Below are 16,299 nucleotides of genomic sequence, written 5' to 3'. Positions count from 1 at the left end.
TCAGGAACAATGGCAGAGCACTCTCTTTGATATTTTCCATCATTAGGTAAAGTTTAAGACTAATTACTAAAATTTGCTCAAATAAGATTAAAATCCTGAATAGTTTTTTTTTTTTTTTTTGTGAGGAAGATCAGCCCTGAGCTAACAGCCATGCCAATCCTCCTCTTTTGGCTGAGGAAGATCAGCCCTGAGCTAACATCCATGCCAATCCTCCTCTTTTTGCTGAGGAAGACCAGCCCTGAGCTAACATCTATTGCCAATCCTCCTCCTTTTTTTTTTTTTCTTTTTTCTCCCCAAAGCTCCAGTAGATAGTTGTATGTTATAGTTGCACATCCTGGTAGTTGCTGTATGTGGGACACCGCCTCAGCATGGCCGGACAAGCAGTGCATCAGTGCGTGGCTGGGATCTGAACCCGGGCTTCCAGTAGCAGAGCATGCGCACTTAACCGCTAAGCCATGGGGCTAGCCCCAAAATCTTGGATGGTTTTATTCATCATAAGTTATGCACATATTTATTTTTTACAATGTTTCATAAATAATTTAATATTTAAACCACTTGCCATCTTTTGAAATTTAGCTTGACATTTCATTCAGCAGCAATCCCGGCCTTTGTTTCTAATTACATTTTTCAAAATTCTTGCTTGTTCTATTTTCCACTTTTAAAATTATTTTGAAATTTAATTGACATCTTAATGAATACATATTTTTTTCATATCCTTTGAATATAAGCCAATTATAGAACCTTTCCTTAAAATGTTGAAGCACAAAAAAATGATTATAATTTTAAAAGTTTGAGGAAATAATAGTAATTTTCTCATAAAATAGTACTGTTTAGAAATAGAATTTAGTCTTTTGACTTTCTGTTTAAGAGAGAAAGCTTTGTAAATTATTGCTAAAAGGTTGTTGCTTTTTGAAAATGAAAAGCATTGGAAAATAATAGATAATGCTATAGAGATATAGCTTCAAAATACATAAAAATGTTCTTTAAAAGATTATCTAGTTTACAGGAAATACATAAAATTAGAGCTAGGGATCCTAATAAGTATAAGCAATTTATAATTACATCTCTAGTTTCCACATTAGTCCGAGCAGAATGCCATTTAAAAGTAGTTTTTATCAGTTGATGGTTCATATTTGTCTTTTATGCCTGATGGGAATATGGTGCAAAAGAAATATTATTTCTTGTAACAGGTATATCACAGAAACAAATTTTATTGATATCCAGTGTAAAAAGTAGTTAACTAGAAAATGCTGTTCAGGTTTATTCTCATAGCTTAATTCAGAATTCTTACCAAAATAGCAAAAGGCCCTCATAATGCTTACAGTGGCCTTTTCTGTTCCACACACACGTTTTAAGACAGTTTGGATGTTCCCACAGATGATACTAATTCTTTATACAGCCTGGGAATCTGAAGCCTTCCCCTCTGACTTAACATGAATTCAGAATGATTGAATTTTGTTGGTTCCATAACAAACCACCCCCAGAAACGATATTGGTAGATTCATTATAAGTGCTCTCTCGTAGAATACTTTACAGTTTTCAAAGTCCTATCTTATCTGATATCTAAAAAGTACTACATCCATGGACTTGGATAACAATGTTTACCGCATTATTTAGTTCTAATCAAGCTGCATCTTTAAATCCCATTCATTTTTTCTTTTTATTCAAGCATTTTGGCAATAAACATTTACTGGCTATCATGCTTCCGTGATGCAAAAATAAATAAGAAAAAATTTTCCTTGAGAAACTTGTAATCTAGTATAGGATACAGTTAAATAAATAAGTGAAATAAGAAAAAGTAAAAAATTTCACAGTGGAATCACAAAGCCTGATCCTTCATCTGCAATTGGAAGGCCAGAAAAAGCTTCAAGGAATTATACTTAAGGAGCATCCTAAAGAATGAATAATTATTAGCCAGGCAGATGGGGTTGGATTAGAGCAGTGATTCTCAACCAGCTGCAATTTGGCACTTCAAAAGATATTTGGCATTGCTGGGGACATTTTTGATTGTCAAGAAGTGTGTGGGTGGGTGGGTGTGCTACTCAAATCTTGTAGGTAGAGGCCAGGGATGCTCCTAAACATTCTACAATCCTAAGGATAGCCGCCCCCCACCCCCAAAAAAGAATTATCTTTCTCAAACTGTCAATAGTGCCAAGGCTGATAAACTTTGGGTTAGAGCCATTATAGGTAAAAAGAATGAACACATGGGGGAAAACTGGTTTATGAAAAAATAAATTGTTTGATGTTCATAGGGGGAGTGGGGACAGAAGGAGCAAGAGTGTCCACTGGGTCATGGAGAGGAAGAAACTGCCTGTGTTCTATGCCAGGATAGATATTAATAAAGACATATCTTTGTTTCTGTAAAGCATAGCAGTTTCTGTATGGTAGTAGAAAATTAAAATAAGAATGAGTCTTAATTCCTCTACTTTAAGGAAACAAAAATTAGCAGATGCATAAGTGATTCAGTGAAATGGTCCCATGGTGTTAGAATGTAAAGAAAATAATGAGAAGTAATAATATGTACCTTTTTATTTTTGGTCAAAAATCAATATAGCAGTATGTGTGTGCGTGTACACACGCTTATTCAAATTTTATTTTATTTTATCAGAAATATGTTGTGGGCTCCCACACCACATAACAACATCTCCTGCTTCACTGTATACAATCTTAGAAGAGGCTGACCAGATGAATGGATATCAGGCCCCAGCTAGAGAGGTAGCAATTGTGGAATAGAGATCACATTTTAGCCTATAAAATAAAGTTGATTCTTTATGTGGTATACACACAAAGTACTTAAAAGTACTTAAAAGACTACTAGTTTTATAGATGTTGCCATTTCTTAGGTTAGTGCCTTGCACTATGCCTAGTAAATACTTATTGAATGGCTGTTGGTAAGAATAAATAAATGCATAAGTATAAGGAGATAAAGGAAAAGAAAGGAGGAAGAAAATAAAGAAGGAAGAAAAGAAGGGAGAGAGGGAGGGAAATGGAGAGGTTGTATCTGTTAAAAGCTCAGAATTAAGCTCTATGAGGGCAAATTTTTGAGTGTTTTCACCACTACTGAATGCCCAGTAACTAGAAGTGTGCCTGATACATATTAGCGCTCAACAAATATTTGTTAATGGAATGAATACTCCGCTGTCACCCAATTTCCTACACTTCAGGATGCATACAAAATCTTTGTTGGGGATACAAAGAGGCAACATAATAATCAGTAATATATCACTTATGACTGCATATTTGGGCAACAGATATGTTAATTAGAAATTAACCTACATTATTTAGAAGTGACTCAAAAGAATATGAAAATAAACAACAATTTAATCATGCTTGGATCTTCAGGAATAGATTACTTTGGCTAAACTGTGGATTTGAGATTTTCAGGTTCAGCAATTGTGCGTGCGTGTGTGTGTGTGTGTGTGTGTGTGTGAGAGCGAGAGAGAGAGAGACAGAGAGAGATAGAAAGAGAGAGAGTGAGAGAGGAAAGACATGAAGATGTGCCTTGATAAGAGAGAGAGAGAAAAGAAGACAAGCTTTAAGAAGCAATAGGAAATAAGTTCTTTCTTTCTGCTACTAAGTACCCACTAGCTATGTTATTGTATATTATATTAGGGATTTTTTAAATATACATATTGGAAAAATCTTATCATAGCAATGCTTTCATACTTTTACTTGCTCTCTATTTCATTCCTCAGCCCTGTACTAAAGTACAAATTTCTAGGAAATTTTTCCCCTTATAGCACTATTTGTAAGCTTATCCCGTTTTTCTCATTGAAAAGTAGGATATACTTTGAGATTTTACATAAGTTAAATATTTCATATTTTTGCATATTAATTATAAGCTTGTTACCAAAAAAAGCTATTTGGGGAAGGAGGGAGTAGACCTAAAATCAATAATATTGATCAAGAAACCAGAACAGTTAGGGCACTATGTTTTGTTTATTTGTTTGTTTCTGTCACAGATATAAACAACAATATGCTTTGATATCAGATGTTGTAGAGTGTCCATTTAGAGCAATTATTAAGCTTTATGCAGCTCTTAACAGTGTGGCCCACTGAAGGAAATATTGGAGCGAAGATCAAGCGTCTTTCTGCATAGTACCTTAGCCACAACTCTGTGACCTTTATTTCTTTCTGCCTCAATGTACTCCTCTGTTGAATGGGGATAATAATTCTGTCTTTACTGACCTAAAGCTGAACGGATAAGTAGATTCAAAAATAATTTTTAAAAATAGATTTTTAAATTTTTAATACATTAAAGTTTACAAGAACATGGTTACACCACATGTGAAAATATACCCACTTTCTATGTTAGAGTTTGTTCTCCCTTATGTGAGAGACAGCAGTTTATTAATTTGAAAATGCTTTATAAAATTTTGTGATTTGTGGAATGCTGAACACTTTCAATGATTTTTTAATTGGAAAGCTTTTTGTCTTTGGCTGTAATTCGCCGTTCAAGGGGAACTTTTAATATTATTAAAGGAAGAATTCTGAGAGTTAGAAACTCGTTTGGCAAAAAAGCAATATCAGCTAGTAATATAACTTTTCTTCAAGCTTTTAAAATTTATTTGAGAAGTCACTCCTGATGGCTTTGGTGTTTTTCTCATAGTTTGCTATATCTGCATTATTCCAAGAGTAGATTATTGACATGAGACCTAATTTGCAATTCCATACTGCTTAGTGTTACTAGTCTCCGATGATAGTTTTACCTTGGTGCCCCTTTTTTTCCAGCATGGAGTTTACTAATGGAGAAATAATAATTCTATTTGCCCTTTCTTTCTGTTTTAGTTGTCACTACAGTATCTATTGTGAATAAATGTTTCGGAGTAATTTTGCCTTTTAAGTATCGTAAACATTAACAAATCCTGTTTGATTCACTTACAAATTACATGGGAAAAACCATGAAATTTTCCTAACCTTTTCTGTAGCTCAATAAATCACAAACAGACAAGAAAGTTCAGCACTACTTCAGTGGGAAATCAGCAGACAGATGTAGCATACATTCCCCTCAAAATAATTCAGAACCTGTTTCAATTTATCAAATGCCTACTTTATCTGTCAAAACAATGTCCTCTCTCAAATAAAGGGCATTGTTTCTGTAGCAAGAAAAAGGTTCTGATGTATTGTTATCTGCAAATGGATGGCGGAATAATGGAACAACAGGCAGTGTTTCAAACTAAGAGATCAAAGGCCAGAATGCATTACAAATCTTGTTAAAATAAATGAGGGTAAGAGTATAATTCCAATAAAGACATTTATAGTCTTAAACTATCTCTCTCTCTTTTAAAAAGAGATCTTTAAAAATAAACCTAAATCCCCTCACAAACACCAAAAGGTTTTTGCTGCTTCTCTCAAAGAAGTTCAGTATTCAAAGAAATACAGATTTGTAGAACTCTCATGCAGGCTAGGTATTAGTAGCTTTTGTGTGTGCTGACATTATAAAATTTTACTGACACTACTAATCTGTCTATTTGTTGCATTTATCCATACACATACTATTCTAGGAGGAAAACACTTGGCTTATAAAATATCCAAATCTAAAACATATTTTATTATGAAAATGCTTAACTAAATAAACATGTTTATTTTGTAAAATTAAGCTAAAAACGTAATCTCTCTTGTTGTAAGCAATTTTTCTTCTTAAGTAATCTCAGTACTTGAATATATAACATCTAAAATGAATCTTTTAATTCCAGTTTAAGATGAAATATTTCCTTCTTTAACAGTATCAAGAAAATTCAAACATAATTACGACAATATTGAGCATTACAGTTGTGCGGTACGTGCACACAATCAGCTGCTATTTCTTAGCTATTGTTATGCTCAAACATTTGCTTTAACAGAAACATGTCAGATATTTATGATGATTCCTGCAGCCTAGTTGATCTGGAGCTGAAATATGACAATGTAGCCTGATGTATCTGTCTTCCGTATGATTGCAGGTTGCTCTCCTTTTCTTCATTCTAGCTCTTTGTTTTGTTTAGTTTTGTTTTTAAATGCAATCATGACCTTTGTCAGTTGCCGGAGTATTTTCTTAAAATAAATCTATAACAATCTTGTCTTGAAAAGAAATTCTACATTCAGTAATAACCTTTGGAATTGATGACTATAAAATGCATTAATTCATGATCATCAAATGATAAAACAGGCATTTGTGATAATATATATTCACACAATCATATAGTTAAATAGTCTTTAAAAACTTCTAGGGGGCTATTAAAGGCTTATTGACCACGTCAGTTATTTGAGAACAATTCCTGGAAATGGAAAACATTTTGTTTCACATAATGTAATATAGATTTTGATGTTTATTGCCTGACACTAAGATTGTAAGATACTGTGATTAAACAGTTTCATCATCTAAAACTCAGTTTTCTCACTTATATCAATAAGTACTTAAATTAAACAATAAATATTTTTTAAAAATGTGAATTAAGCAGTCAAGACAAAGCTGGCATTAATTTAAATTTATTACTTTCCTGCAAAAATGCTTGTGTATTCACCAAAATCTGTGGCAAATGGAGGATTTCATGAACACAATTTCTGCTCAGATTTTTATATAGCCTATAAAAGGAAAGTACTAATTGGTGTCCCTTTGGGATATTCAGTTCAAAATTATCTAGTTGGCTTGAAGAATTTGTTCCCAAGTGTTTCAATAGACAATATAATCACCAATCCGTGCCAGTCCAAATATTCCCCAATTTCCTGTTATGCATATGTCGTTGACTGTGCTGAGCATTAGAGGCAGAAAGAATACTAAGACTTCATCCTATTCGGGGAGGCCATAAGTCCATACCAAAAGAATAGCTTAGACATTTCAATTATTTTGTTCACATTCTCTCCACCATCTCATATACTCTAAGTCATAGACTTATGTAATATGAATTGAAATTAGAACACCAGGCTTCAAATATTTTTTAAAATAGAATTTATTACTCTACAAATTATTGTATTAATCATATTTTTACTTTATTCTAAAAAATATATAAATACATAAACATGCTGTATATCCATAAACCCATTTACATATCCATATATTCAAGGAGTGTGTATATGTAGATGTGTAGAGACATACACGTACATATAGTCATCTGTTTATCCATCTACCCATCCATTTATCCATCCATCCAATATCAGTAATTAAGACACTTAAAGCTCAAACAGATTTGAATTCAAATTCTCGTACGAGCTATATGAAAACGTTTACAAGTCAGTCAACCTCTCTATTCACTTTTGCTCATAACACCATTCTGTGACATGAGGCACTGAGGGGTAAGAGCAACAGGTCCTGCTTTCTTCTTCAGTAAACCCGATTTCTGGGCAGCGAGATATTTCATAGGAACCTTGCAAAATATATCAGTTTATTGCAATATGTGAAATTTGTCATCTGGAAGATCTGTGTAGACAGATCCTCACATGATGTACTTGGGTTAATCTCACTTGTTTCCAAATGTAGGTGAGTGTTAGAAAACTCTACGCCTATAAAAGGGAATTTGACCAAGGGTGTCAAGGAACATGTCTCTATTTAATGGAATATATTTGAAAGAAACACTAAGCTGCCTTATCTATTATCATAAACACTGAAGATCGAGATCTTTTTTAGTGCTCTACATAGGCTTTTTCTATGCTTAGGACATGTTATTTAAAGTAGAAGTACATATGAGTGGAGAGAGCAGTTAATAAGACATGATGTGGTGGAGTCTTCATTGTGGTGAAGTTTCTGTCTTAAAGACCTCCCATAGCACATTCTGATTTCTATTTTAATACTCTCCCAGAAATTAGGGATGCCCAACAGCAGTACTACTACCCATAAGTACCTGAGTATGGGGTGTGGGGTAGGGCAAGGAAGGAGTCTCCAGTCTCCAAATACTTTTCCTTGCAGGTTACCTTGATCCTATGCAAGGACTAAGGATAGATTAGATGCCAATACAAGTTAGGGCAAATATGTTACTATTTTAAGTGACATAGTAATCCATTATAAACATTAGCACTTAGAAACACATAGGCAAGTTTATTAAAGTAATAAAATAAATTCCAAATAAAATAAATTCCAAGAGAATTCTCCATCAATTCAAGGTCAGGAAAACTCAGTCAGAGAACAAATTAAATCTCCCCTACAGAAGATTAGCATTAGAGGAGACCTGATATAAAGTGCAACATGAAGACATTGAAGAGGGAAAAGAGAAAGAATCATTCAGAGAATGACTTTTTTCTAGGGCAACACTTATTCATAATCTGTATGTACAAACTGAAGAGGCAACATTTGGATTGATTTTGAAACCTATGCAATTCAGATAAGCAATGGTTTCCTTGGTTGATTGGGTCATTTGGTTAAAGTAGAGAACCCAATGAGGGAAGAAAAATTAATCGTATAAGTTTTGAAGTATTCTGCAGTGCAAATTACTCATTGCTTCTTCAAATTTTTCATTGTTTAAAATAGTTACAGTAGCAGCATAAAATAATATTTTATTTAAAAGAACAAGGTAATGACTTACAAAAAATGAGTTATACTATGTGTGAGATATTGTTTAAATTGATGCATTTTATGATATAAATTGAAAATGGATAAGTAGTATAGACACCATTATAGGTATTGCATATTTTTACCAGTATTGCACATCTTTAAGAAATCTGTCTTCTTTTTGATCATTTTATCCCTTATCATGTTTTTAAATTTCTATGAATGAAACTGAAAATATTATCAAATCTTAAAAGACAAGGTGATAGCATAAGGAAATATTCCCTAACAAACTATAGAAAAACATAAGACTTTATTAACTATGAGAACATTTGATAGTGAACATGTCTACTATCCAAGCTTCTGATTAATATGAAGAAAACATTAACAAACTAAAGCAGCAGTGATAATGCAACAATTTAAAACAACAGAAATGTCTCTGTGAATATTATGTCAATAGCTTTCTTCTGAAGTATAAAATGTAGTTGGCACAGAAAATTAATATGATTTCTTAGATGTAAATTACCATATTTTAAACAAAACATATCTTCAAGAACCATTTTAATCTTTGCTATATTTTACATATAGTACTTTCAAATTCATATTTCAGTGTTGGCATATTTCAAATAAAGAAAATGGACTGTTGTAATCCTTTGTATGGTGTTTTCATTCAATTAGCTCTATCTTTCTTTTTCTAAGCAAACAAGATGGCAATTTACTCAAAGTCAACCCATAATAACATATATCAGCCAGAGTCGAGCAAACACAGAGCTGCTCTTGCTACACCTTTTAAAATCAAACAATTTTAAATAAAAGCAAACATGAACATAAATAGTGTTTCCCGTTGGAATTTGACTGTTGACAGAAAAATGATAAAAACATAGAAATGGTTTGAATTTGTAAGGAAGTTAAATAATTCAGGAAATGTTTTATTAACTGATAGCGGAGAGAACAGGATTTTGGTCTTTGCATTATGCAGTAACGAAAGAATAAAATATATGATATGTGGCTTATTTTTTTAAAAACGCTCTTCCTAACTGTATTAAAATTTCACAAGGTAGTTGAAAACCACATTCTTATCAAGCACTCACAAAAATATAATTCTGTTTAAATATCTGTTTGTGTTTTTTTAAAATACTAGTTGCAACATTTTCAAAGGTGAAAGAAAAAATTGTATGTGAGTACAGAGTTTTAAAATGCGTTTGTGGTTTATATTTTCAACATATTATAACAGAAATTCAAGGGAAGCAGAATCTGAAACCACAGATAGATACTTTTATCTCTCAATATTTTCTGTTTGGTATCTTGGACTGTTAGCTGCATAGAAATATTACTCTTATACGATGAAAATAGAAAGCTATCACCTCCAAAACATGATTGCCAAAGCATTTGTTTTCTCTTAATTTAGACAAAATATAAGAAAATATAAAGAAAGATTTTATTATGAAAATTGAAAGTTCATAAATGTTTATAATTGTATATTTATGCTAAATTCATTGATTATAAGAACAAAAGTGAAATTCCTTATAAATTTTAATTATTTGATATAATCATGTACGAAATCATGTAGACTTAGCAAATGTATTTAAAATTAAAGGTTATATTAGTTTTTCACCTACCCTCAAATAGTTTAAATTACATATTAGTGTAACAGGGGTGTGAAATTCTATATTCCTGGGCTTTGATGCTAGATCTTCTATTTACTAGCTGTGTGACATTTGGCATGTCACTTATTTTTTATTCCAAGTTTCTTTATCAGAAAAAAAAGGACATAATACAACGGCAATGGTGAGAATGAAATAGTGAAATGTGTTTAAGAGATCTAGCTTAAGAGAGACATTATTAGTTGGTCAGCCTTTACTATCTATTTTAATTTTTTCTGCATGCTGCTCAGTGCTTGCTCATGATGGTACTCAATGAGCAGTCTCTGAAAAAAATAAGTAAAGACAAAACAAGTTAACTCTACAACAATTTTAGTAATAAGTATACCTTTCCTTCACTGACCTAGGTATTTTAATTGAAAATATGTTCTGAATTGTCCACATATTTATAGAACTCTATTTTTGAATTTGCTAAATGTTTGGATTAAAAAGTAGAAATGCTGGAAGGAGTACTCTCGTGTAACGCTGGTAGTATTATAACTTGGTACAACTTGTTTGGTGTGTGGAACTTGGTACAACTGTTTTGTACAACATATGTACAGTCTATAATCAGAGTGAAGACACATTTATAATTTTTGGCATGGTAACTGCTTCTGGTATGTCAATCTCAAAATATAATAGAATAAATGCAAAATAATACAAACATAATGTTGTCACCATAGCATTATGTAATATGAGGAATCACTGGGAATAATTCTTACATAAGCTAAAACATAGAGACTCTTAGCGTGATGTCTGACACTATGATTAGTGATTAATAAGTATTAATACAAAGAGAAATAATAAGTCTGCAACAATAAACAGTTCTTTCTATTATTCCCTGGATGGGATATTATGCACCATCATGATGAATGCAGTTCCATAAACAAGACTCCTGAAGTAATAGTAAATATACATAAGAAGGAATGAAAGCACATTAATATAACACCTACCTTAAACAGTAATATAGGAAAAAATTTTAATTAGGGTAGTTGATTTGCAGAGTGTTTTCTTCTCTTCCACTTTTAAGTGTTTATATTGATTTTTGTATTTAAAAAACAAAGACAAAGCATTTCCAAAATAAATCTAGATTTATATTTTCACTGTACTATTCATCTTAATTAATTAAGAGAAGAGGAACATGTGATGAGTCTATGCTTCTTGTTGTAATGTTCATGCATCTACCTACCTCAAGTGCTAATCTTCTAGCTACCCCATCTTCCTGTCACTTTTTTATTTCCCAACTGGAGGCATTAGTTTACAGCCACTGATACAGGAAAAATAATATCAGTATAAAGAAATGAAATATAAGAATTCTCATTATTCAGAGTCAATATTCAGAGAGAAAGAATGCATACATAGGAATGACCACAAAATTGCCCTGCCACTGTTTAAATGGGCTCACTTGAGACTGTGTCTAACTGTGTGTGAACATATATGATATGGACATTGGATATAATGATCATTTATCTGAACAGAACCATTTGTGTGAGCACGGCCTCTACAAATTTTGCTAGCTGACAGTCTACTCACTCAATACATTTTGAGAAACACATTTTGTGCTCGCTATAGAGCAATCTAAGCAAACACATTGTTCTATTGTGAGCATGCAAACTTTCACATTAGTAAGGGTATTTCAAGACACTTTCACCAAAATCCTGGTGAGTTTTCAGAAAAATTCTCATTTAAATCATCTTCTTTTTTAGTAGATTCTTTGGTTTTTCAAGTGGACCTTTAAAAATGGTGTTCTCAAATTATTTTATAAACACCTTTATCTTTTCATATAAAATTAAAAACATAAAATGATGCCAATTATGTAACTAGCCCATGTACTATGGCAAAATATTTCATTCACATATATATATATTTTTAATTCAAAACAAAATAAAAATTATTCACACGTGGATTCATGTAAGGATAATTAGATATAAATATGCTTCATTTTTTAAAAGATGTTGACCATCCACTTTATCTCTCTCCCAAATTATCCTCTCCATGGCTGCCTTGGCCATGCACAAAGCCAAACAAAAAGAGTAGTAATGCCTGAAATGAGTTTTACCTTAGAGTGCTATTAATGTATTTTATTATAGTGTTGGACAGACTTTCTCTCTGAATGCTGTCTTTTTGACAACTTGTTGATAGTTACAAAAATTCTACTTCCAAGTAATATAGAATAAAATTCTAGAAAACATATCTGGAGTAACAGAAAATCATTGTCAATTAATTTACCACAATAAAGTTCTTGATCAAAGATATAACCCTAGAGATTTACTTAGAAATAGCTATAGGAATGATAAATAAATATTAAATAAAGCTCAAAAAGGAAAGCATGGTAATATTTGTTAAGGCTCAAAAACCTCCAAGCACAGTGATAAATCCATTCATAAATAGTATGTCATTTTAAATTTATAAAAAAATATATAAGGAAGATAAATATTTTTCTGGTAATTTTTCAGCAAAAAGACTCAGAAGATTTAACACCTTGCTTTAGGTTTCTCAAAACTGAAAATCTTGATTGAATGACATCTGTTGTAAAATATAAATAGCACTTTTAATGTTACAAAATTTTGGGCAATCATGGAATATCATTCTAGCATAAATAAGTGGTGCACATTGTCTGTGAGTGGAGCTGCATGCTAAAGCTAAATGCAAATGAAGAAAAGCAAAATAAAGATAAAAATATAAAATCAAAATAGAAGAATTATGGATTGGTTAAAATATCCAATATTTTCAAAGTTTTACCTACAAAACCTGCAATAGACATAACTGATGCTGCGTAAGCACAAAACACATAATAATTAAGTAAAATAAGAGTTTTTGAAAATAAATTTAGAGACCCATGTTTCATTTAGTTGACTCAGATTTTTACTCCGAAGTTCAGAAAACAGAAAGTCTATGATTCTTAGAAGAATTTGTACTGGCAACAATATATCTTTCAAGGCAATACTAACCATGACACTAAGTACTGTAGTATTTGGAAAGATATACAGTAAAAGTGATTGCTTAATGACAACTTTAAAATGAAAAATTTCTTGCCCAATTAAAAGCGTGATAATTAATGGTATCCATATTGAACTCTTCTGGAATTCTTATCTACTTTGAGTTACAAATCAAAATCTAGGAATGTGCTATGCTTGTGTGTGTGTCTCTAAGACTAGAGCCGGTTAGTGATATATGATTTATTCAACTATGTCTTACCTAAAATTTATGGAATTATTTTGGGATTATGTCAAACATAGAGTTCTATGTGTGATACCTGAAACTGTCTTCAGATGTGGTCCATGGCCCAGGACCAAGAATTGAATGATGCTATTGCTGCTTTGATGATTAAACATTGACTAGTGACTTGGTGAGGCAATCAGCCTTGTTAAGAGAGGTAATTCTGAAAATTAATGCTAAAGTAAAATTAATAAACAACAAAAACTCTTGGTCTCACACACAGAAATACACATAGTCTACAAACCTATGTACCTATGCCATGAGATAAGGCATTCCAGTTCCACACCAACTTCTGAATGCTTATTGCCCTCTATGATTGATATTTTTCTTCAAGATTTCCTTTAGTTTTACTTTAACCTAATTTTATTCATGTGGAGTCGTCAGGGAATATCAGTTCAAATTACTGAAAGCAAAAGTGTAGATAATGTCAGTAGTGACTGGAATGAAGCATATCACAATACAGGTGTGATTCTATAGATATTGAAACTTTACCAGGACGCAGGATAAGGCCAAGGAAATCAGTTGCAGTACAGAGAAAAAAATGGCCTCCAGGGATTTAAAAAGCATTCAGAATCCTGGGAGTCTAAGAATTCACAATGGAATGTGGATATTCCAGCTGCTAAGGAAGAGAGGCTTTTAGTCCTCTGAATTGCTTTATAGTGCCTGCTAGTTGTGGGCAACTGTGAGCATGAAGGTGTTGGCCAGAAGCAGATGAGAAATATTGGTTAATCTTATCCTAAACAAGGCAGGGGAAGGGTGACAGGATTACAACCTAGGGATGTAATGCAGGCAGTACCTTACCATTGTAGTTCACAGACATGCCCAATCCGGTGAAAGTCTCCCCCAGACTGACAATCTACTGTGCGTTTTAAATTGAGGAGCTTATTTCATCACATGATTCCATATCAAAGGAAAAAATTTTGAGTGAAAATGTATCTAAATATTAGTAATAATTATGGGGATTAAAACTGAATCTTCTGGAACATGTAACAGTGAATAACAATGCAAAATACTTATTAGTGCAAATGCACTTAGCAAAAGCAAAGACATGTTTGATTTTGGTAAGAACACACATACTTTTTTAAAAAAAAGTGTCTAAGACTATGGAGAGAAAACTATTGTTTTTGTGTTGTTAAGAAAACCATATTTAGAGAGGAAGGGAGAAAGGAAAGACAAGTGGCAGATACCCTGTTACCTGTCCCAAAGACTTTCTGTTTTCTAGAAACCTCAGAGATCATAAATGATCTATAACACCTCAAATACATTTTAAAATACTTTTATTCATTTTTTATGATTGTTCATTAATATATGGCAGCTCTGCTTTGTACTTTCTCTAGAAGCTTATATAGATGCTGAGTTTGGGTCCCGAAAACAAGAGATAAAAGCACTCGAAGCAGATTTTACTTTAGTTTTTAAACACTTGGTGATAGTTATATATAGCAGGCAGGTAAGAAGTTTTGCAAGATCAATGGAAAAAAGTTTCTGTGATGTTTTACTGTCATCAATGACTTATTGTTGCCTCCAAAACTATGTAAAATCTCCTAGCTTTGATTTGATACCAATGTCATTCCAACTTGCCATTACAAACTTATTTTATAGCCTACTTAAATTAGGCTTCTTTCTCTTTAAACATGGTTGCATTTTTCTTGTTAGTGTGATTTTATTTTTATTTTGCCTACATCTCAAACAAATATATGAATAACATACTTATAATTATTATATACTGTGCCTTATCTTCTTTTGTCAAAAATAAGAACTGTGTCATTTTCACCTCTGTGTCCCTAGCCTTACATGGGAAATTTTCTTTAAAATACTTAGACTCTCAATTAATGTACTTTGAACTAAATTGCAAAAGAGATTCCTACAATTTGTTTAGGAAAATAGTATATTTGATTTAAAATTAATCAATTAAATCTAAACTATTTTGTTTAAAATTTGAAAAATGTACCATATATAAAATATGAAGATCACCTTTTTCCATAAGTATTAGACAAAAATACTCACTGTTGAAATTGTATTAGACCAATAAAACAACATCGGGAACACATGAGTTTGAATGTGAGTTTTAATTTTAAAAACAGAGTGCAAAAATGGTTCCAGAGTTAATCCCTGACAAAAAGAGTAAAAAAAAAAAAAAAAGATTTATATATTCTAAAGTGTTATAATGAAATTAAAAATCTCAGCAGTAATCAAAAAAATAATAACTAACCATTAAATAGCTTACCATGCTGCATAAACCTGATAGCTATTTACTCATTTAATATTTACAATTTTATAATCTAAGTCCTCTTTCATATCATAAGAAGAGAGTACCACATTACCTTTTTTTCCTGTTTTATTAAAAATAATTGACACTCCTCACTGTATAAGTTTAATGCGTACAGCATGATGGTTTCATTTGCATACATTGTAAAATGATTATCACAATAGGTTCAGCTAACATCCATCATCTCATATAGATATAATATAAAGAAAAGAAAGAAAAGAAAAAAATATTCTCCTTGTGATGAGAACTCTCAGGATTTACCCTCTTACCTTTTCTATATATCATACAGCAATGTTACCTATAGTCATCGTGTACCACATAACATATTTTTTTTTTTTTTCTCATCCTCCTACTCTGGTGCTCCAGCCAGCTTTCAGAAAACAACAGAAGTGGAGCCTGACAACTTTTTGAGCCAGCCATTACTCCAGAATACTATTCAAACACTTACCTACGGAGCTCTGGAATTAAGCTTTTGTCCTGCCAGTCATTGTCAGTGAATGGAGAGACATAATTATTTTATTCTTTGCAAAATGAGGCTTAACGTTTAAATTCCTACTTTTCTCCATCTTGTACTGATTGAGAATGTGAAGTTACATATATGAGGTTGTTTAGGGCAGACTGACATTATCACCCTATTGTGGAGGCAGTCCCCATGTATTCCACCCATTATATTTGTAATTTTATTTATTTATTTATTTTTTTCCCCCAAAGCCCCA

Source organism: Diceros bicornis, chromosome 9 (genome assembly GCF_020826845.1).
Source record: "Diceros bicornis minor isolate mBicDic1 chromosome 9, mDicBic1.mat.cur, whole genome shotgun sequence".
In the NCBI taxonomy this organism is placed as follows: Eukaryota; Metazoa; Chordata; class Mammalia; order Perissodactyla; family Rhinocerotidae; genus Diceros; species Diceros bicornis.
Note: the sequence above shows the minus strand (reverse complement) of the source record.